This window comes from Schistocerca serialis, chromosome 12 (genome assembly GCF_023864345.2).
Source record: "Schistocerca serialis cubense isolate TAMUIC-IGC-003099 chromosome 12, iqSchSeri2.2, whole genome shotgun sequence".
NCBI lineage: Eukaryota > Metazoa > Arthropoda > Insecta > Orthoptera > Acrididae > Schistocerca > Schistocerca serialis.
Window position 1 is genome coordinate 74,931,557 of NC_064649.1, and position 25,177 is coordinate 74,956,733.

Genomic DNA, 25,177 nt, shown 5'->3' on the forward strand with positions numbered 1-25,177 from the left:
CTCGATTGCTAAATGTACCAGTCACGAATCTTGCCGCTCTTCTTTGGGCCTTGTAATGCTATTGTAAATATAATACTGCCATTAATCTGTATATCTTAAATTTTTTTTGTTCCATAATAATTTTGAAAAATTAAGCAAATATTGTTACGAGTGTAAGCTTTTGTTAAGTGTAGTCTATCTGTTTAAAATAACCTCTTTGATGTAGGTGGAATAAATGTATTAAAACATATTTTGTAAATAATTATGTAATATTTCAAGTACAACTGTAATTAATTATGTCAGCCGGCCGAAGTGGCCGTGCGATTAAAGGCGCTGCAGTCTGGAACCGCAGGACCACTACGGTCGCAGGTTCGTATCCTGCCTCGGGCATGGATGTTTGTGACGTCCTTAGGTTAGTTAGGTTTAACTAGTTCTAAGTTCTAGGGGACTAATGACCTCTGCAGTTGAGTCCCATAGTGCTCAGAGCCAATTAATTATGTCAATTTTGTATGTGTATGTTGTCATGCAATTGTAGATGGTTCATACTTAGGTTTTTTGAAAGCAGAAATGTAAATTGAAAAGATGTAGTGATCATAGGTAGAATGGAACTCCGTTCTGTAGTGGAATGGAGAAGGTGGTGGGGCGCACGAGTGAGATTTTGGTGCGCAAGTGGCTCACACAGTCGGTAGCTGCCCTGCAAGTGGTGAGCACGCATTGCGTTGGTCAAGCACTAGAGGCCACGAATTTACCTGCAAGACTGGGTTTTGGCCTCGGACGTGTTCTACATGATTGGCGCAGTACGGCAATAAATTAATAGCTCAGAAATTTGTAATTTTATCGTCGCCACCAAGAGGAAGACAGATATATGTACATCAAGAGCCGTACCTGCGCAGTCTTACTACGCAGCACCGCCTCACGCCACCTTCGACATCAGTAACAGGCAAAGTACTTTATTTAGAAGTGTATCACAGTATGAACTATCCATCTTCAATCAGTGAAATATAAGTGTTAAATGTACCTTTGTGTTTAACCGTGATTTTCCTATGTCATTTACCTCAGTAGGGTCCTTACCTAAACGAATTTATTCCGAGTATCCTGATATTGATTGAAGCAATTACTGGCAATAGTATTGTTTTGGTAGTAAATTCTGAAAATCGTTATTAAATACTAAAGTTTGCACGTATCAGTTTAAGGGCCACCGCTGTGCGTGGCCATGACGATAAGTTTTCAATAGTATTTCTGAAAGTAAAGCAACATAATTGTTTAACTGCAACAATCTTAACAGTAATTGTTCGTGCTGCTTCTCCATGTCAAAGAAAGCCAGACAAATATTGGTGTTAGTAAAACGTTAACAAATAACAGTCCTAAAGAAATGATATTTGGTCGTGTTAAATAATAGTTTTGGTCATATGACTGACAGCTATAAGTTTAATTTTTTTTAATCCTTGTTGAAAAATGTGTGTGTCTTCTTTAAATAATTACTGAAGTATGGTGATAAATTCCATAAGTAACAGAAAGTGGGATTAATAGTACATATTGCCATGTGATCGTAGTAAATGGAAGTAGTTATTTATTCAGTGTCGAAAATTGACTTCATCTTTTTGGGTAGACACTGTGCCCGATTTGGGCTGGCGGCCGTTTTATTAAGCGAAACAGTTTATTGTTATAACAGGCTTTGTCTGATTAAAGGTTTCCAAAAGTAATTATTCTCACTGCTTTTCCCCCAAACTGTATATTCGGGGACAAATAGTTCGATACTTTACCATTAAGTTGAACACGGTTAAAATCTCTTCCCGAGAGTCGATGGTTTGGAGTGTTAGTGATGCGTGGTGTTCCTGCCGCTACTTGCTGCACAGTTCTGACATTCCGAATCGCGGATACTCCGTCTTTACAGAACTTAAATGTTTTGGTACCGTAATGACGAGAACGCGAAAGTACCGTTGCAACCTACTCAGTCTCTTGAATCGGACTCAACTGGTAAGGGTCCCATACAGACGAATAATACTCTAAGACTGGACGAACTAACGTATTGTAAGCAATTTCCTTTGTTGAGGGATGAAGACATCGATAGTGAATTGCTCACAAATGAAGTAGAAAAGAGGCCAGCATTGTTCAATAAAACCTTAAAAGATTATTCTGACGATAATTTGAAAAGCAAACTATGGTAAGTAAGGCATTTGACACCGTCCCGCATTGCCGTTTTATGAAAAACATACGAGCTTGCATAGTATCGGAGCAGACCTGCGATTGGATTCCAGACTTTCTTGCACACACAACTCAACACGTCGCTCTTAACGGAATTAAATCGGCAGATGTAAAGGTAATTTCCGGAGTGCCACAGGGAAGTGTGATAGGACTGTTTCTGTTCACAATATATATAAATGATCTCAGTAGAAAGCGTCGGATGCTCTTTAAGGCTATTGGCGTATGATGCAGTTCTCTATACCAAAGTAGCAACGCCAGAAGATAGTAAGAATTTGCAGAACGACCTGAAGACAATTGATGAATGGTGTAGACTCTAGCAGTTGACCCTGAACGTAAATAAATGTAACATATTGCGCATACATAGGAAAAGAAATCCACTGCTGTACAGCTATTCTATTGATGACAAACAGCTGGAGACAGGGTCTGCCGTAAGATATCTAGGCTTAACTATCCAGAGCGACCTTAAGTGGAATGACCATATCAGACAGGTAGTGGGAAAAGAAGACACCTGATTCAGATTCATCGGAAGAATCTTAAGGAAATGTAACTCATCTACGAAAGAAGTGGCTTATAAGGCACTTGTTTCTCCGATTCTTGATTAATGTCCATCTATCTGGGGTCCCTATAGGGGAGGACTGATAGAGAAGATCCAACGAAGAGCGGCGCGTTTCGTCACGGGATCGTTTAGCTGGCGAGAGAGCGTTACGGAGATGCTAAACAAACTCCACTGGGAGACGTTACAAGAGAGGTGTTGTGCATCATGGAGAGATTTACTATTGAAATTTCGGGGCAGCACTTTTCAAGAGGGGTCGGACAACATATTACTTCCCCCCACATATAACTCGCGTATTGACCACGAGGAGAAAATTCGAGAAATTAGAGCCAATACAGAGGCTTACCGACAATCATTCGGGAACAACTGTGTACAGAACAAAAAAATGAAAAACAAGCAGGTAAGTTTTTATTTTATAAAGTTGCTTTTATTGACATATTTTTAACATTATTATTATATTACACTTCTAAATAATTTTTTGGTGATAGAACAAGTAAGTTTTTCAATGTTGTTGAATCTTAGGAAATCAGAGTCCATCGTACCGCCACGGAACAGATACTCCAGGGGACGTAAAATAGTTTCAAAATAGTTGCGTATACGAGGTGTGGCTAGAAAAAAACCGGACTAGTACTAGTGAAACAATAAAACGAATGCAATAAGGCTGAAAGTCGCGTGGCCTGTCACGTTACTCTCGCTCCGCCTACTGCTCGAGTTTCATCTGCCTCCTGCACTCAGTCTGCCCGTGGCGTCTGTTTTAAGTAGTTGACGTTTTGTCTGTGCGTCGGAAAATGTTGAGTGTACAGAACGAACAGTGTGTTAACATCAAATTTTGTTTCAAACTAGGAAAATCTGCAAGTGAAACGTTTGTAATGTTACAACAAGTGTACGGCGATGATTTTTTTTCGCGAACACAAGTGTTTGAGTGGTGTAAACTATTAAAAGATGGCCGCGAAGACACCAGTGATGACACTCGCACTGGCAGACCATTGTCAGCAAAAACTGATGCAAACATTGAAAAAATCGGTAAACTTGTTCGACAAGATCGCCGTTTAACAATCAGAGCAGTGTCTGAGTTAACAGGAGTTGACAAGGAAAGTGTTAGGCAGATCCTTCATGAAAGTTTCAACATGAACAAAGTGTGTTCAAAAATGGTTCCAAAGTGTCTCACAATTGAACAGAAGGAACGCCGAAGAATGATTTGTTCTGACATCCTGGAAAACATTGAAAGTGATCCCACCTTCTTACAAAATCGATGCATTGGAAAACTCCTGGTTCTCCACGACAAAAAAAAGCACGAATGTCAAAATCGAAATTCAAGGCAATGATGATTGTTTTTTTTGACATCAAAGGTGTGGTGTCACCGCCAGACACCACACTTGCTAGGTGGTAGCTTTAAATCGGCCGCGGTCCATGTAGTACATGTCGGACCCGCGTGCCGCCACTGTGTGATCGCAGACCGAGCGCCACCACAAGGCAGGTCTCGAGATACGGACTAGCACTCGCCCCAGTTGTACGGACGACATTGCTAGCGACTACACTCACGAAGCATCGCTCATTAGCCGAGCAGATAGTTAGAATAGCCTTCAGCTAAGTCCATAGCTACGACCTAGCAAGGCGCCATTAGCCTTACATAGTTTGATAGTTATCGTATGAAATGTCTCCTCAGGAATGCTGTATACAAATGATGGATTAAAAGTTAAGTATTATAGCAGCTACGTACTTTTCTTGCTACCATTCATTACGTATCCTGTTTCAGACCTCTCTCTAGCCTACGTGAGATTAACGCGTGCCTTTCGGCTACTTCAGTGTGGCGTAGCTGTCTTGTTACGCCACAACAAAAGGGATTGTGCACATTGATTGGGTACCAGAGGGACAAACAGTGAATCAGCATTACTACATTAGCGTCCTGGCTACCCTACGTGAGCGAGTACGGAGAAAACGGAACGATTTGTGGAGAAAAAAGTTATGGATCCTTCACCAAGACAATGCCCCAGCTCACAGTGCGTTGTCAGTGAAGACGTTTTTGGCAAAACACAACATTCCCATCTTAGATCATCCACCCTACTCACCTGATTTGGCCCCCTGTGACTTTTTTCTTTTCGCTAAAGTCAAGTCAGCTTTGAAAGGAACTAGATTTGAGACTGTTGAAGCAGTAAAAGAAAAAGCGACGGAAGTAATGTATGGACTTACCGAAAATGATCTGCAGCATTGGTATGAATAGTGGAAAATTCGTATGGAGCGGTGTAGAGACCGAGGAGGAGAGTACATTGAAGGAGATAACATGAAATTGTAAATAATTGTAAATAAATGTTTTTTCCAGCATCAGTCCGGTTTTTTTCTAGCCGCACCTCGTATTGACTGCAGATACAGTTCCAACCTGGTGTTCAGTGTCTATACTCTGCAGTGGATATTCATAAGTCATATCTCTAAATTTGATTCCATCTCTTCTGCGCACAAAATTGTGGAGCACACAATGTGCTTTTATTATTGTATCGCAGAAATTCGATGGTAACATCAAGAGGTGTATGGAAAATACGCCGTTTGTTCTCCAGTATGCCAAATTTTCATGAACCTTACGACGAGTAGTTGTATGCCTACGGGTGAAAATTTTCTTTCATGGGATTAACGTTTTTTTGCAAATGGGTGCAAAATGTGCCTCGATAAACTAAATGCGTCATCAGCAGCCAAACAAAAAGGCATTGGTTCGCCTTCTGGATGCGCCTTCAGATGTATCAAAAACTATGTAGGCTACGATATCACTACACGCACGGCACAGCGGACACACCAGGAACCGCGGTATTGGCCGTCGAATGGCGCTAGCTGCGCAGCATTTGTGCACCGCCGCCGTCAGTGTCAGCCAGTTTGCCGTGGCATACGGAGCTCCATCGCAGTCTTTAACACTGGTAGCATGCCGCGACAGCGTGGACGTGAACCGTATGTGCAGTTGACGGACTTTGAGCGAGGGCGTATAGTGGGCATGCGGGAGGCCGGGTGGACGTACCGCCGAATTGCTCAACACGTGGGGCGTGAGGTCTCCACAGTACATCGATGTTGTCGCCAGTGGTCGGCGGAAGGTGCACGTGCCCGTCGACCTGGGACCGGACCGCAGCGACGCACGGATGCACGCCAAGACCGTAGGATCCTACGCAGTGCCGTAGGGGACCGCACCGCCACTTCCCAGCAAATTAGGGACACTGTTGCTCCTGGGGTATCGGCGAGGACCATTCGCAACCGTCTCCATGAAGCTGGGCTACGGTCCCGCACACCGTTAGGCCGTCTTCCGCTCACGCCCCAACATCGTGCAGCCCGCCTCCAGTGGTGTCGCGACAGGCGTGAATGGAGGGACGAATGGAGACGTGTCGTCTTCAGCGATGAGAGTCGCTTCTGCCTTGGTGTCAATGATGGTCGTATGCGTGTTTGGCGCCGTGCAGGTGAGCGCCACAATCAGGACTGCATACGACCGAGGCACACAGGGCATCATGGTGTGGGGAGCGATCTCCTACACTGGCCGTACACCACTGGTGATCGTCGAGGGGACACTGAATAGTGCACGGTACATCCAACAAACCGTCATCGAACCCATCGTTCTACCATTCCTAGACCGGCAAGGGAACTTGCTGTTCCAACAGGACAATGCACGTCCGCATGTATCCCGTGCCACTCAATGTGCTCTAGAAGGTGTAAGTCAACTACCCTGGCCAGCAAGATCTCCCGGATCTGTCCCCCATTGAGCATGTTTGGGACTGGATGAAGCGTCGTCTCACGCGGTCTGCACGTCCAGCACGAACGCTGGTCCGACTGAGGCGCCAGGTGGAAATGGCATGGCAAGCCGTTCCACAGGACTACATCCAGCATCTCTACGATCGTCTCCATGGGAGAATAGCAGCCTGCATTGTTGCGAAAGATGGATATACACTGTACTAGTGCCGACATTGTGCATGCTCTGTTGCCTGTGTCTATGTGCCTGTGGTTCTGTCAGTGTGATCATGTGATGTATCTGACCCCAGGAATGTGTCAATAAAGTTTGCCCTTCCTTGGGCAATGAATTCACGGTGTTCTTATTTCAATTTCCAGGAGTGTATAATGTCCAATAGACATAGAGAGACACAATGAATTTCCTAACTAATATTAGTGATCAACTGCCCAGATCTGCCGCTTTTGTGGCTACGCCATCTTATATAAATTATGCAAGATGACCGATATCATCTACATACCAAACACTTGAAGACATTAATTTCAAAGATGATCTACAGTGCAACCACAGTGGAAATAGCAGTTACGGGATCACAGCTGTTTAGCTTTATAGCCCTAATAAGATGAAGTGATTTGCAATATCACCGTATGTACTGCGTCCGGTGCGTCGGACTGATGGTTCTCCTACACGTCTGCGACGACGGAAGAACTCCAGCCACAAAATAATCTCTTTCAAATACTAGAACGGCAGAAGGTGGTCCTGTGACTAGTTTAATCTAATACTGTCTTCTCCTCTCTGTGTCCTACAGACAATAAACGCGAACGCCCAGCCACAAGGACGGAGTTCAGATAACGTCTCAACGTGAGTATAGGCAGAAGAAGTGCTCTCAATTACTGAACGCTGCGTACTCAATAACGTCTCCCTACCCAGAGGCGAAGTCCAGAATTGTATAAGTTAGCAACAGTACAGTGCCTAACCGTTCTAAATATAAAAATCTCCTGAGCGCAAAGACAGCAAGTCCGTCTGTACCAACAAAAGCTGATACTGAGCGACCGTCGAACACGGGCACTCAAAACGGAAGACCCCACTGTCTTCACCGCTGGCTTCCCAGCAAAGCTCGGCTCCCCTCCCTCGTAACTGCAGAAGGCAAATCATTATCTCGAAACCACGGAATATTCTTCTTCTTTACAGATTCTTCCGCACGCCGACCAACCACATTTTAATCTTTGTCGTCCTGCGCGGAATGTTCGCGAGGAAACACCTGTCGCCGTTAATTAGGAATTCATACAATGGTACGCTTCCCAGAGTAAAAATCCTCGGAAATAACCCAGCCTGCGTGATTTCCGAGGTAACGCTTCCTTGTTGCTCTCTCCTGCGTCCAAGATCTTCAGAGTTTCCGGTTATCCTTCCGGCCTAGCTACAACCCCGGCCAGCCGCCACTTTGGTGTGCTCCAGCGCTCAGCTGCCCCGACCGTCCGTCTAGGGTTATTTCCTGTGTTAAGTAGGACCAGCACACCTGTGCGGGCTTTTCCACCCAGGGCCTGCCGTTTCATTTCCACTGGCGTTCCAACCTCTACTAGTTTCGGCAATTATTCATTACGCCGTTTTGATAATAAAGACACTCCGTCACCTTTCATGCAATAAGCGTTAACAACTATTTACAAAGTGTACGTGACAATGTCAGTCTTCTTTAAATATTCAAATATACGATGTACAATCTATCAAATGATAGATGTAAATCACGGCAAAGTATGTAGATGAGTGCTTGTAAGGTGCGAAATTACAGCTCCCTTACAAAATTTTATACAAAATGTAACCATAACTGTTATTAACCGGTTTTCTCGAATAATAAATAATATCAAAATAAATAAAAAATGTATGATTTCATGCAGCTTACTTTAATGTAGCACCGAGGCTCTCTTCTGTTGGAATCACCTGTCGCATATTTGAAGTTTGGTAGATGATTGACTAGTTTTGAAGAATTTCTCTTAGTAACATCTTAGCTCTTGAAATATTAAAGTGAATTTCCCTTTATTTAGTCTTTCAGACATAAGGGGTGAATCCAATACTTCCTTTTCCGCTGTTTTGTCCTACACCACGATACAGAAACCCTTGGAAATGGGTCAGCTGTCAGGAAACAGTTGCTCATGGCGTGCGAGCTCTCAAAAACCGAAGCAACAGGAAAGCAACAAAGAGGAAATGAAACTTTCTGGCTGATTAAAATTGTGAGCCAGACAGAGGCTCGAACTCGGGAGCTTCGCCTTTCGCGGGCAAGTTGGTACAGCACTTGCCTGCGAAAGGCAAAAGTCCCGAGTTCGAGTCTCGGTGCGGCACACAGTTTTAATCTGCCAGGAAGTTTCATATCAGCGCACAATCCGCCGTAGAGTGAAAATCTCATTCTGGAAAGAGGAAATGGTTGCGTGACAGTAATTCTCCCGTTGGTGACCCTCCCCCCCCCCCCCACCCCCCTGTGTTAGGTAAGGCCACCCACGATGGCAAGGTAGTACCACAAAGACTGGGAAACACTGGTTTTCGTACTGAGGATAAAAACGTCTTAAACAGCAAAATGACATCGCTTTTTAATTGTCCTGGGTTCAAAATTCGCGTAAAAAGCAAAATGACATCTATTTTTGTCATGATACTGACCCAAGACACGTTCCATATGATGTCAACGTTTTCAGCCACAAGTTGAAGATAAAGAAGGAAATGAAGATGAGGAGAAAGAAGCAGAAGAAAAAGAAGATAAGAAAGCTTACGAAACTTTTAATTTTGTTACTAATATATAATTTCTCTAATAAATACTGTAACAGAAGTAATTTTGTAATAAAGTTTAGCATTAAAATTACAAATGTGCACAGAAAATATCTTTTTCACATCATTAATTTTATCCAGATTCCTTATGTCGTATTGGATCTGCCATTTCGGATTTTCCCATTTTTACATAAAAAACGGTAATCAGAAAGGTCAGAAATCTAATTACACCTACTTTTGGCCATAATGGAGCAAATTTTACTGCTTTGACAAAGTCTCCACGATTCTGGCCCACTGTGAGTCGCACAAGCGATTTGGGCAAGGAGGGATGTCGTTGGCCGTTGATCATTAGTCAACACCGGCAAGTTACGCTAGCAGCCATTTCCGCCGGCATAGGGGTTTAAGAATCGGAAATGTTCCCGCCATCAATAGAGATGGACTGAAATTTCACAGAGGCTGCACACAGTGGCTGTTTCAAAGTCTTCAACCAGCACAGAAAGCATGCCGCGTAATGACTCTCTCTTGAAAATCCACCGCTTTAAGGACAGGGAACGGAATGGGTCTCTGTCACGAATCCTAGAGACGAGACATGGAGTCTTTGCTTCGAACCAAAACAAAACGACGGAATCTCCAGAAGAAATTCGCATGATGGCCACCTCTACAACCCTTTGCTGTTCTTATGAAGTCTTTATTCCACTGTTTTCTTCACGATTGAATGTGTGGACTATCGACGCGGGCAAGTGCTCACGCTTTCATTCATGGATGCATGCGCGTGCATCTAAGAGTGCCGAGTTAGCGACCTCAGTGCCCTTATGCGGACCACAATTTCTTCTTCGGGCAGTGACATTACAACGCTTTCCGTGGTTTTCATTTCACAGCCTCAGGCCGTTTATTTTTGAACTAGTAGAGTATTTGGTGTTACCTAGCTATGCATTTATCTCAGTCTTCTATTAGACCATCTCCCTCCTCTGTCTGTCCTTCTCCTCCCTCTATCTACTCCTCCCCCTCTAACCATCTCCTCCACCAGCCCTCAGTCCATCTGCTCAGCCCCCTCTGTCCATATCATCCTCCCCCTCTACCTCCCACTCAACTCTTATTTTCTCCTCATCCATGTCCAGTCGCGCAGGGTAGCTACGCGGTCTAAGGCGCTTTGCTACGATTCGGCGGCTGCCCCCGTCGGAGGTTCGAGTCCTCCCTCGAGCATGGGTGTGTCTGTTGTCCGTAGCGTAAGTTAGTTCAAGTTAGATTAAGTAGAGTGTAAGCCTAGGGATCGATGACCTCTTCAGTTCGGTCCCACAGGAACTTGCCACTACCACCCATCTCTCTCTCTACCTCTAACTCGCTCTTCTTCATGTTCATCTGTTCCTCCCTATCTCTCCGTCTATCTCCTCCTTCCTCTCACCCTGTAAATCGTTTCCTCCCCATCTTTCTGTCCCTGTTATCCTCCGCCGCTCTGTCTGTCCATCTCCTCTCCTCTTTCTCCACATCATCACCATCACTCCAGTGGGAAGTTGCAGTTTCCTACTCCAACTGTATTTCTTTCCTGATAGTAAGTGATATGTATGAAACGTTTAGCTGAAATCGATCCAGGGGATTAGGAGGATCTTTTTACCTGCAGCTTCAGCTGCACGTGCACTTGCCAAAATGTTTAACATATTTAACTCAGACTTGTAGACGTACACTACTGGCCATTAAAATTGCTACACCAAGAAGAAATGCAGATGAAAAACGGGTATTCATTGGACAAATATATTATATTAGAACTAACATGTGATTATATTTTCACGCAATTTGGGTGCATAGATCCTGAGAAATCAGTACCCAGAACAACCACCTCTGGCCGTAATAACGGCCTTGATACGCCTGGGCATTGAGTCAAACAGAGCTTGGATGGCGTGTACACGTACAGCTGCTCACGCAGCTATAACACGATACCACAGTTCATCAAGAGTAGTCACTGGCGTATTGTGACGAGCCAGTTGCTCGGCCACCATTGACCAGACGTTTTCAGTTGGTGAGAGATCTGGAGAATGTGCTGGCCAGGGCCGCAGTCGAACATTTTCTGGATCCAGAAAGGCCCGTACAGGACCTGCAACATGCGGTCGTGCATTATCCTGCTGAAATGTAGGGTTTCGCGGGGATCGAATGAAGGGTAGAGCCACAGGTCGTAACACATCTGAAATGTAACGTCCACCGTTCGAAGTCCCGTCAATGCGAACAAGAGGTGACCTAGATGTGTAACCAATGACACTCCATACCATCACGTCGGGTGATACGCCAGTATGGCAATGACGAATACACGCTTCCAATGTGCGTTCACCGTGAAGTCGCCAAACACGGATGCGACCACCATCCGAAAAAATGACGTTCTGCCATTTGTGCACCCAGGTTCGTCGTTGAGTACACCATCGCAGGCGCTCCTCTCTGTGATGCAGCGTCAAGGGTAACCGCAGCCATGGTCTCCGAGCTGATAGTCCGTGCTGCTGCGAACGTCGTCGAACTGTTCGTGCAGATGGTTGTTGTCTTGCAAACGTCCCCATCTGTTGTCTCAGGGATCGAGACGTGGCTGCACGATCCGTTACAGCCATGCGGGTAAGATGCCTGTCATCTCAACTGCTAGTGATACGAGGCCGTTGGGATCCAGCACGGCGTTCCGTATTACCCTCCTGAAACCACCGATTCCACACTCTGGTAACAGTCATTGGATCTCAACCAACGAGAGCAGCAATGTTGCGATACGATAAACCGCGATCGCGATAGCCTACAATCCGACCTTTGTCAAAGTCGGAAACGTGATGGTACACATTTCTCCTCCTTACACGAGGCATCACAACTACGTTTGACAGGCAACGTCGGTCTACTGCTGTTTGTGTATGAAAAATCGGTTGGAAACTTTCCTCATGTCATCACGTTGTAGGTGTCGCCACCGGTGCCAGCCTTGTGTGAATGCTCTGAAAAGCTAATCATTTGTATCTTCGTGGTGTAGCAATTTTAATGGCCAGAAGTGTATTTCACCTGCATCTCTAGCAAATGTTGCCTTACTGTTTCATTTTCACGCAGATCGATATTTGTTGTTGCCTTCTTCTGTCCGAAGACTGGGCTGATCCAGTTCTCCATGCTGCTCTATCCCGTTCAAGCCTCTTCATCTCCGAATAATTATTCCGTCCTCGTAAATATCTTTATTGCATTCATCTCTTGGCCACCATCTACGATTATTACTCTCCCAGCCCCCTACACTTCCCTCCTGTACTTAATTGATGTCTAAGGATGCGTCCTGTCAACCGATCTCTTATTCTAATCAGGTTGTGCTCCACATTTATTTCTTAAAAATCCTATTCAGAGCCGCCTCATTAGCTACGTGATACATCCATCTGATCTTCAGCATTCCTCTGCAGCACCGCATTTCAAAAGCTTCTATTCTCTTCTTGTCTAATTTATTTACTTTGCATGTTTTACTTTCACATCGCTACACTACATCACTATTTTCAGAAAAGTTTTCCTGACACTTAAATCTACAGGGTGTTACAAAAAGGTACGGCCAAACTTTCAAGAAACATTCCTCACACACAAATAAAGAAAAGATGTTATGTGGACATGTGTCCGGAAACGCTTAATTTCCATGTTAGAGCTCATTTTAGTTTCGTCATTCCAACGTGATCAAATGTAAATTTTCACAATCGACATAAGTGGGCTGACGAGAATCCGCACGCAATTGTGCAATCACGTCATCAACACAGATTTTCTGTGAACGTTTGGGCAGGCATTGTTGGTGATGTCTTGATTGTGCCCCATGTTCTTCCACCTACGCTCAATGCAGCACGTTATCATGATTTCATACGGGATACTCTACCTGTGCTGCTAGAACATGTGCCTTTACAAGTACGACACAACATGTGGTTCATGCACGATGGAGCTCCTGCACATTTCAGTCGAAGTGTTCGTACGCTTCTCAACAACAGATTCGGTGACCGATGGATTGGTAGAGGCGGACCAATTCCATGGCCTCCACGCTCTCCTGACCTCAACCCTCTTGACTTTCATGTGTGGGGGCATTTGAAAGCTCTTGTCTACGCAAGCCCGGTACCAAATGTAGAGACTCTTCGTGCTCGTATTGTGGACGGCTGTGATACAATACGCCATTCTCCAGGGCTGCATCAGCGCATCAGGGATTCCATGCGACGGAGGGTGGATGCATGTATCCTCGCTAACGGAGGACATTTCCTGTAACAAAGTGTTCGAAGTCACGCTGGTACGTTCTGTTGCTGTGTGTTTCCATTCCACGATTAATGTGAAGAGAAGTAATAAAATGAGCTCTAACATGGAAAGTAAGCGTTTCCGGAGACATGTCCACGTAGCATGCTTTCTTTCTTTGTGTGTGAGGAATGATTCCTGAAAGTTTGGCCGTACCTTTTTGTAACACCCTGTATATTCGTCATATCTTCTGAACTGTGTGTCGGACTACGCCATAATTTTTCAGGTACGTCCAGCGGTATATGGCGAATACTGTCTGCGAAATGTGCTGGAAATGGAGTTAACAGTAAAGAAGTAATAAAGTAAAACGTTATGAATTATGCTGCAGTTTTTCATGCCTCACTTTGTTTATGACGTCATATGTCCTGTACTGTGTGCCGTCTATGATACAGTCCGCAACTAGAGGTCTAGTAGTTAGGGTTGCTGCCTCTGGATCTCGCGGTTCCGGGTTCGATTCGCGGCCCGGTTGGGGATTTTCTCTGCCTGGGGACTGGGTGTTTGTGTTGTCCTCATCATGTCACCATCATCATCATCCGTGACAGTGACTAGATTGGTCTGTGAAAAAATTTGGACTGTGTAAAAATTGGGACTTTGTATAGGCAGTCATAACCGCGCAGTTGAGCGCCCCACAAACCAAACCAAACCAAACATCATCGTGTATCATATAATTCATATAATCATATAATTCAGCAGCATATAAAGATACTGTCTGCGAAATGTGTTGCGAACAGAGTTACCTACACAGAAGTAATAAATTTTAACGTAATGCAAGATGCGCCTTTTTTTCACGGATCCCAGTATTTATGATGGCACACCTCCTGCAATATCTGTCAATGCAATAATGTTGCAGGTGCATTTAGTGGTATTGTGAATATTTCCTGCAAAATGTGTCGCGTACACAGCTAGTCGTAATAAATTAAAATTTAGAACTTCGTCCCAGAAGTGGCAGTTATACTACGAGGGCAGTTCAGTAAGTAATGCAACACATTTTTTTCTGAAACAGGGATTGTTTTATTCACCATTCAAATACACCAGGTTATTCCCCAATCTTTTAGCTACACAACACTATTTTTCAACGTAATCTCCATTCAATGCTACGGCCTTACGCCACCTTGAAATGAGGGCCTGTATGCCTGCACGGTACCATTCCACTGGTCGATGTCGGAGCCAACGTCGTACTGCATCAATAACTTCTTCATCATCCGCGTAGTGCCTCCCACGGATTGCGTCCTTCATTGGGCCCAACATATGGAAATCCGACGGTGCGAGATCGGGGCTGTAGGGTGCATGAGGAAGAACAGTCCACTGAAGTTTTGTGAGCTCCTCTCGGGTGCGAAGACTTGTGTGAGGTCTTGCGTTGTCATGAAGAAGGAGAAGTTCGTTCAGATTTTTGTGCCTACGAACACGCTGAAGTCGTTTCTTCAATTTCTGAAGAGTAGCACAATACACTTCAGAGTTGATCGTTTGACCATGGGGAAGGACATCGAACAGAATAACCCCTTCAGCGTCCCAGAAGACTGTAACCATGACTTTACCGGCTGAGGATATGGCTTTAAACTTTTTCTTGGTAGGGGAGTGGGTGTGGCGCCACTCCATTGATTGCCGTTTTGATTCAGGTTCGAAGTGATGAACCCATGTTTCATCGCCTGTAACAATCTTTGACAAGAAATTGTCACCCTCAGCCACATGACGAACAAGCAATTGCGCACAGATGGTTCTCCTTTGCTCTTTATGGTGTTCGGTTAGACAACGAGGGACCCAGCGGGAACAAACCTTTGAATATCCCAACTGGTGAACAATTGTGACAGCACTACCAACAGAGATGTCAAGTTGAGCACTGAGTTGTTTGATGGTGATCCGTCGATCATCTCGAACGAGTGTGTTCGCACACTCCGCCATTGCAGGAGTCACAGCTGTGTACGGCCGGCCCGCACGCGGGAGATCAGACAGTCTTGCTTGACCTTGCGGCGATGATGACACACGCTTTGCTCAACGACTCACCGTGCTTTTGTCCACTGCCAGATCACCGTAGACATTCTGCAAGCGCCTATGAATATCTGAGATGCCCTGGTTTTCCGCCAAAAGAAACACGATCACTGCCCGTTGTTTGCAACGCACATCCGTTACAGACGCCATTTTAACAGCTCCGTACAGCGCTGCCACCTGTCGGAAGTCAATGAAACTATACGAGACGAAGCGGCAATGTTTGAAAATATTCCACAAGAAATTTCCGGTTTTTTCAACCAAAATTGGCCGAGAAAAAAAATGTGTTGCATTACTTATTGAACTGCCCTCGTACATGAACAGTGAAAATCTCGTAAGCGACGAAGTTTTCTTCCGTTCATCGTTTTGTGGGCGTTGTCAGCAATAAAAAATTCAGTACAGGTTTGAGATTATGTATAAAGCTGTTGCAAGTCACTAAGTGCCCTCATTCTCAAATCTTGCTCATTCCCGCGTCGTAGTTTACACTGATTTATCACCAGCGCTCCTTTTATAGGTAGCTGGTTCTTACTCTCACAGTGATTCTTTCCAGACCGTAAGATACACACATCAAAAAAAGTTTTGCATCACCCCGGTTCCCAGAACTCCTGAAGATAGACGTTGAGTTTCGATACTGTATCACAGACACAGTCCCTTTGACTGTTCAGAGATGTCAGTGAACCCAGAAAAACACGTAAACAACCATGCATGAGCAGCGCCTATTAGACGGAGGGGACCCGAGAGCCGATGAGTTCCAGTCACTCCATCAGGCAGGATGTACACGGCTGTAGTTCAACCAGGCCTAGTCGGTCAACACCGCAGTTCGATCGCATCCGCATTGTTACTCTGTGCCAGGAAGGGCTCCCAACAAAGCGAAGTATCCAGGAGTCTCGGAGTGAACCAAAGCGCGTGGTTCGGACATGGAGGAGACACAGAGAGACAGGAACTATCGATGACATGTCTCGCTCAGGCCGCCTAAGGACTACTACGGCAGTGGATGACGGATAATGGCTCGGAGTAATCCTGACAGCAACGCCACCATGTTGAATAATGCTTTTCGTGCAGCCACAGAACGTCGTGTTACGACTCAAACTGTGCGCAATAGGCTGCATGATGCGCAACTTCATTCCCGACGTGGCGAGGTCCATCTTTGCAACCACGACACCACGCAGCGCGGTACAGATGGGCCCAACAACATGCTGAATAAACCGCTCATGACTGCTATGAAGTTCTCTTCACCAGTGAGTGTCGCGTATGCCCTCAACCAGACATACCTGGAGGCAACCTGGTCAGCCTGAAAGCCTTAGAGACACTGTCTAGCTGCCCGCATCTCGTGGTCGTGCGGTAGCGTTCTCGCTTCGCACGCCCGGGTTCCCGGGTTCGATTCCCGGCGGGGTCAGGGATTTTCTCTGCCTCGTGATGGCTGGGGTGTTGTGTGATGTCCTTAGGTTAGTTAGGTTTAAGTAGTTCTAAGTTCTAGGGGACTGATGACCTAAGATGTTAAGTCCCATAGTGCTCAGAGCCATTTTGAACCACTGTCTAGCTGTAACGCCGGAAATGCATATCCTCCTATTTCCATCTATTGTACTGTAAATTTTTTCCTTATTTTGTTACCTGAATATATGACATTTCTGTGCCTTTATATATTGTAATTGTTTTACTATTTGTATATATATATTTATGCATTTATGTCGATGTATAATTGATTTGTTGTGTAAAGATTATTTGTATTTATACGCTGGGTCTGGCCTAGGGAAAACTATACTATCGAACGAATACATCGATAGGTCGTGTGGAGAACGAAAGTGTTTAGGATCTTTGGTAGTGTTAACTCTGTCGTGTGGAGCGCGGGCAGAGAGGGAGTCTGGCTGGAGGAGTGCAGGGGAGCAGGTGTGTTGTGTGTAGCTCCCGCGAGTTGCCGCGCTTTCGGAGTTTGGCAGCATGTAATTGCGCTCGACTTGCGATGATAGTTTCTGACATGGTGTCGCGGACGGGAAGCATTAGCTGGCACACATCAAGAGCCCGTTTCGTCTGGTGACCGTGTCGACAAGAAGGCGCGCCAACATCCAGCTTCTGCAACAGCGACGGCCGACAATGAGTGACTGTCGCCACCTCCTCGATCGACGACTTCAAACCTTCAATCAACCAACAAGGAAGACTAAAAGCACGTAAAGTTTCAGAACTGTATGGCAGACCTCAGCTTTTCAAACTGTTCCATTTGCCTCGCAAAATTACAGCAACTTAGCATGAACCTTTGTTGCTCATTGTCCCAATTGCATTACCAAGCAGGGTCCCTTCCTTTTCCGGAATGAACCCGAGTGTCGTTGAAATTCAAACGCCAGCATCATTTAATTTCACTGCCTTAATTTCAAAGTTCAGTTAAAGTATTCATAGCTGGCTACAATATTCAGATTACACAAGCACAAATTAAGAGTGCGAGTATTGTTACCATATTTTAGCTTACCTGTGACTGCAGCTCAGCTTGGTACGTACAAATTTTACTATTGTTAATTGTTCAGAATCATTTAATTCAAGTTCAAAGTTAAATCTCTTGTTTCTAAATTGCGTAGAGTCAAGTTGCTTTTGAAATGATTGTTGAGGTAGTCCAAGACTAACCGTATTTTACTGAATTTCGATGTGCTTAAGAAAGAAAGCTTCTTATTAACTTCAGTCACTAAATTAACTTTCGATTTTCCGGTTTTATTAATTCTTTTGCTAAATTAAGTCAGAGTGTAGCGAAATTTATTACTTCTGACAAACTTTCAGTTTTCACACTACACGTGTCAACCTTCAGTTGCCACGCTTCTAGTGCTAATTATATGTGTAATAACCTTTCTTTTTCAGTTACTATAGTAATTGTCCTTAGGACTGGCGACCGTGATTTTCCCCAAATCTCAAATATCTAATTACCGCTAGTTAATTGTTAACGTAACGGCCGCACATTTACTTTCTTTATTAACTTTACCCCTTTTCAAAATTAATTTCCACCAGTTTCATTTGCATTTTTCCTTTCATTTAGATGTAACCCTTTCCTCCCTCTTTACCGACAGATTAACTTCGGTGACGATTGCTTTTCCCAAATTTCCATTAGGTACACGCGGTTTAATTTTTCACTGTCATTAAGGTCGATAAGTGTGGGGGAGGTTACATAGCCAGTGCAGGAAGGTGGAGGTTCCCTGCTGTTTTGGGATGACATTGTGTGGAGCCGACGTACACCGATCGGGGTAATGGAAGGTGCCGTAATGGCCGTACGATACGTGGATGTCATCCTCCTTCGGATAGTGCAACCATACAGCAGCATATTGGCGAGGAATTCGTCTTCATGGACGACAATTCGCGCCCCCATGGTGGACATCTTGTGAATGACATCCTTCAGGATGACGACATCGCTCGACTAGAGTGGCCAGCATGTTCTCCAGACATGAATCCTATCGAACATGCCTGGAATGTGCTGAAAAGGACTGTTTATGGACGACGTGACCCGCCAACCACTCTGAGGGATCTACGCCGAACCGCCGTTGAGGTGTGCGTCAATCTGGACCAACAGTGCTTTGATGAAATTGTGGATAGTATGCCAGGACGAATACAGGCATGCATGGCTTTTAGAGGTTCTGGTGCGTACCGCAGTTTGGACCACCACCTCTCAAAGTCTCGCTGTATTGTGGTACGACATGCAATGTGTGGTTTTATGGGCAATAGAAAGGGCGGAAATAATGTTTATGTTGATGTCTATTCCAATTTTCTGCACAGGTTCCGGAACTCTCAGAACCGAGCTGATGCAAAACTTTTTTTGATGCGTGTATATATATATATATATATATATATATATATATATATATATATATATATATATATATATATAGGGTGTTTCAAAAATGACCGGTATATTTGAAACGGCAATAAAAACTAAAGGAGCAGCGATATATATACACCGTTTGTTGCAATATGCTTGGGACAACAGTACATTTTCAGGCTGACAAACTTTCGAAATTACAGTAGTTACAATTTTCAACAACAGATGGCGCTGCGGTCTGGGAAACTCTATAGTACGATATTTTCCACATATCCACCATGCGTAGCAATAATGTGGCGTAGTCTCTGAATGAAATTACCCGAAACCTTTGACAACGTGTCTGGCCGAATGGCTTCACATGCAGATGAGATGTACTGCTTCAGCTGTTCAATTGTTTCTGGATTCTGGCGGTACACCTGGTCTTTCAAGTGTCCCCACAGAAAGAAGTCACAGGGGTTCACGTCTGGCGAATAGGGAGGCCAATCCACGCCGCCTCCTGTATGTTTCGGATAGCCCAAAGCAATCACACGATCATCGAAATATTCATTCAGGAAATTAAAGACGTCGGCCGTGCGATGTGGCCAGGCACCATCTTGCATATCCACGAGGTGTTCGCAGTGTCGGCTAAGGCAGTTTATACCGCCACAAATTCACGAAGAATGTCCAGATAGTGTGATGCAGTAATCGTTTCGGATCTGAAAAATGGGCCAATGATTCCTTTGGAAGAAATGGCGGCCCAGACCAGTACTTTTTGAGGATGCAGGGACTGCAACATGGGGCTTTTCGGTTCCCCATATCCGCCAGTTCTGTTTATTGACGAAGCTGTCCAGGTAAAAATAAGCTTCGTCAGTAAACCAAATGCTGCCCACATGCATATCGCCGTCATCAATCCTGTGCACTATATCGTTAGCGAATGTCTCTTGTGCAGCAATGGTAGCGGCGCTGAGGGGTTGCCGCGTTTGAATTTTGTATGGATAGAGGTGTAAACTCTGGCGCATGAGACGATAAGTGGACGTTGGCGTCATTTGGACCGCAGCTGCAACACGGCGAACGGAAACCCGAGGCCGCTGTTGGATCACCTGCTGCACTAACTGCGCGTTGCCCTCTGTGGTTGCCGTACGCGGTCGCCCTACCTTTCCAGCACGTTCATCCGTCACGTTCCCAGTCCGTTGAAATTTTTCAAACAGATCCTTTATTGTATCGCTTTTCGGTCCTTTGGTTACATTAAACCTCCGTTGAAAACTTCGTCTTGTTGCAACAACACTGTGTTCTAGGCGGTGGAATTTCAACACCAGAAAAATCCTCTGTTCTAAGGTATAAACCATGTTGTCTACAGCACACTTGCACGTTGTGAACAGCACACGCTTACAGCAGAAAGACGATGTACAGAATGGCGCACCCACAGACTGCGTTGTCTTCTATATCTTTCACATCACTTGCAGCGCCATCTGTTGTTGAAAATTGTAACTACTGTAATTTCGAAAGTTTGTCTGCCTGAAAATATACTGTTGTCCCAAGCATATTGCAACAAACGGTGTATTTCTATCGCTGCTCGTTTAGTTTTTATTGCTGTTTCAAATATACCGGTCATTTTTGAAACACCCTATATATATATATATATATATATATATATATATATATATATATATATATATACACTGAAGCGCCAGAGGAATTGGTATAGGCAGGTGTATTCAAATACAGAGAGATGTAAACATGCAGAATAAGGCGCTTATATAAGACAACAAGCGTCTGGCATAGTTGTTAGATCCCTTACTGCTGCTACGATGACAGGTTATCAAGATTTAAGTGAGTCTGAACGTGGTGCTACAGTCGGCGCACGAGCGATAGGACACAGCATCTCTGAGGTAGCGATGAAGTGGGCATTGTCCCGTATGACCGTTTCACAACTGTACTGTGAATATCGGGAACCCAGTAAAATATCAAATCTCCGACATCGTTGCGCTCTGAAAAAGATAATGCAGGAACAGGCCCACAACTGAAGAGCATCGTTCAACGTGGGCCATCAAGAACAGTCAGCGTGCGAACCATTAAACGAAACATAATCGAAATGGTCTTTATGAGCTGGACACCCACTTGTGTGGCCTTGAGGACTGCACGACACAAAGTTTTACGCCTCGTCTGGGCCCATCAGCACCGCCATTGGACTGTTGATGATATGTTGCCTGGTTGCACGAGTCTCGTTTCAAATTGTATCGAGCGGATGGACATGAACGGGTATGGAGACCACCTCATGAATCCATGGACTCTGCATCTTAGCAAGGGACTGTTCAAGCTGGAGGGGGCTTTGTAATGATGTGGGGCGTGTGGAGGTGGAGTGATATGGGGCCCACTCTGACAGGTGGCACGTACCTAAGCATCCTGTGACATCACCTGCATCCGCTTATCTCAATTGTGCATTCTGACGGACTTGGGAAATTTCAGCAGGACAATGCGAGACCCCACACGTCCACAATAGCTACAGACTGCCTCCCCGAACATTCTTCTGAGTTTAAACACTTCCGCTGGCCACCAGACTTCCCAGACGTGAACAACATGCTGTTCAGAAGAGATCTCCGCCCCCTCGTACTCCGTCGAATTTATGGACAGCTCAGCAGGATTCATGGTGTCAACTCCCTCCAGCACTGCTTTAGATGTTACTCGAGTCCATGCCACTTCGTGTTGCGGCACTTTTGCTTCCTCTTTAGGGCAGGTGTATCTGTTTCTTTGGCTCTTCAGTGGAGTTGCGCCTGCGGCATTTTGGACACTCCGCAGCATATATTGTAGGCCTGCGAACGATACAAAGACGCAGTGGGTAAAGAACGTCGGGCATTAAGTATGTTCGATAGCTCTTGTTTAGGTTTACGGGCCCTCATTGTCTTTAGCTAAAATACGTTCTACTGAATTTCACAGAAATTGTGAAAAGTTTTACGGAAGTAAGGAGGAGGAGGAGGAGATTAGTGTGTGACATCTACATCTACATCCATACTCCGCAAGCCATCTGACGGTGCGTGGCGGAGGGTACCTTGAGTATCTCTATCGGTTCTCCCTTCTATTTCAGTCTCGTATTGTTCGTGGGAAGAAAGATTGTCGGTATGCTTCTGTGTGGGCTCTAATCCCTCTGATTTTATCCTCATGGTCTCTTCACGAGATATATTTAGGAGGGAGCAATATACTGCTTAACTCCTCGGTGAAGGTAATTTCTCGAAACTTCAACAAAAGCCCGTACCGAGCTACTGAGCGTCTATCTTGCAGAGCCTCCCACTGGAGTTTATCTGTCATCTCCGTAACGCTTTCGCGATTATTAAATGATCTTGTAACGAAGCGCGCTGTTTTCTGTTGGATCTTCTCTATCTCTTCTATCAACCCTATCTGGTACGGATCCCACACCGGTGAGCAGTATTCAAGCAGTGGGCGAAGAAGTGTACTGTGACCTACTTCCTTTGTTTTCGGACTGCATTTCCTCAGGATTCTTCCAATGAATCACAGTTTGGCATCTGCTTTACCGACGATTAATTTTATATGGTCATTCCATTTTAAATCACTCCTAATGCCTACTCCCAGATAATTTATGGAATTAACTGCTTCCAGTTGCTGACCTTCTATATTGTAGCTAAATGATAAAGGATGTATCTTTCTGTGTATTCGCAGCACATTACACTTGTCTACATTGAGATTCAATTGCCATTCCCTGCACCATGCGTCAATTCGCTGCAGATCCTCCTGCATTTCAGTACAATTTTCCATTGTTACAACCTCTCGATACACCACAGCATCATCCGCAAAAAGCCTCAGTGAACTTCCGATGTTATCCACAAGGTCATTTATGTATATTGTGAATAGCAACGGTCCTACGACACTCCCCTGCGGCACATCACTCTTATTTCGGAAGACTTCTCTCCATTGAGAATGACATGCTGCCTTCTGTTCTCTAGGAACTCTTCAGTCCCATCACACGACTGTGGGGAACTGTATCAAACGCCTTGCGGAAGTCAAGAAACACGGCATCTACCGGTGCACAACTTCGGATTAGGAAGGGATGGGGAAGGATAGCGGCTGTGCTCTTTCGAAGGAACCATCCCGGCATTTGCCTTAAGAAATTTAGGAAATCGCATTAAGTCTAAATCAGGATGGTCGGACGCGGGTTTGAACCGTCGTCATTCTAAATCCAGGTCTGGTGCGCTGATCACTGCGCAACCCCACTCGATTACAGAAGTAAACTAAACAGTTTTTCCAGAAACTGAGAAAAAGAGAAATGTGCGACTGAACTCGGAAGTCTTCTTGTCCTTTGTTGGCAACGAGTGGGAATGGAAAAATTAAGTGTCCTTTGAACATATAGAAAGTAGCTGTAAGCGCCGATCAATACTGGTGGCGCTTTATCTTAAAAACAATACGGGCCTGTTGAAAAACGCCTTTAAACTGCAGTACACTTAAGGCAGTGGCAACGGCCTTGCCGCAGTGGATACACCGGTTCCCGTCTGATCACCGAAGTTAGGCGCTGTCGGGCGTGGCCGGCGCTTGGATGGGTGACCATCCGGGCCGTCATGTGCTGTTGCCATTTTTCGGGGTGCACCCAGTCTCTTGATACTGAGGAGCTATTCGACCGAATAGTAGCGGCTCCGGTCAAAGAAAACTACCATAACGACTGGGAGAGCGGTGTGCTGACCACATGCCCCTCCTATCCGCATCTGAGGATGACACGGCGGTCGGATGGTCCCGATGGGCCACTTGTGGCCTGAAACGGAGTGCTACACTTAAGGCAGTGAAAAACAGTAAACTTTAAGTGTTATAAGAGAAGCAATAAATGCTAATTGTTATATTGTCATTTGAATGCGCAACAATGAACTTTGAGCTGGACACAATAGAGGTACTTGAATGTCGGGTTATTAAAAAGTAATGGGTGCAATCGTACTACGGATTGATGGGAAATGCGAAGTTAAGAAAAGATCTACCAAAATATAGATGATATATCAGAAGTAATGGCAAACATTAATCTTCTTTCGACATCCGTACAGAATGAATGAGAACAGGCTAACGAAACAGATATTCCGGTATTTCTCGAATAAGAAATCTACAGGATCACGAATTACAGAAATAAGAAAATATTAAGAAAGGAACGACATCAAAGAATCGTAAATGATAGGAAGAAATCTTTTTAAGAACTAAATACTAAATTTAGAAGCCTTTTAAGTGAGAGGAAATAAGAAATTGGGAACAACATGGATAGAAGAAATGGAAAAAAAACATGGGGAGAAGATGAAGGGCCGGCCGGAGTGGCCGTGCGGTTCTAGGCGCTACAATCTGCAACCGCGGGACCACTGCGATCCCAGGTTCGAATCCTGCCTCGGGAATGGATGTGTGTAATGTCCTTAGGTTAGCTAGGTTTAAGTAGTTCTAAGTTCTAGGGGACTGATGACCTCTGAAGTTGAGTCGCATAGTGCTCAGAGCCATTTGAATCATTTTTCTGAAGATGAAGGAATATTGCAAAAACAGGAAACAACGAAGAAAGGAAGAAAAGGAACTGAATTTCTTATGCGATTCTGGTTGGTCAACACGAAGATCGAAATTGTATTATATAGCTTCCGTTATTGAGCCATTTCGGCAAAGGGAGCCGCTTAGCAAAATTTACTGGACTATTGTATCATCGTTCCGTCCTCCAAACAATAATCCTTTTATTCTTGTTAACAAGACAGACGCTTCTTCCGAAATTAAAACATTCCCAGAATTCTCGTCTGTCACTTCGAGATAAGGCGATACAGCAGTCCTTGACAAACGTTTCTTGGAATAGAACTTAGTTATTCATTCGTGACAATTTCCAAAAATTATTTCGACGATGGGTCCTTCTGGTTAAACTGTTCTATCTGTCAAGTTTCCGACTGTACGGATGTGGACACGTGAAGGAGGAAAATATTTCCCACTGCGTAGAAACGCCTTGTTTTCAAAACAGGTTAGGTGAAACTTGTTATCCGCC

At 44.8% G+C, this 25,177-nt stretch overlaps 1 pseudogene; it reads left to right on the top strand.

Moving 5' to 3' along the window:
• The first annotated feature begins 23,646 nt into the window (after positions 1 to 23,646).
• Positions 23,647 to 23,764, top strand: LOC126428539 (5S ribosomal RNA; annotated as a pseudogene).
• The last annotated feature ends 1,413 nt before the right edge of the window (positions 23,765 to 25,177 follow it).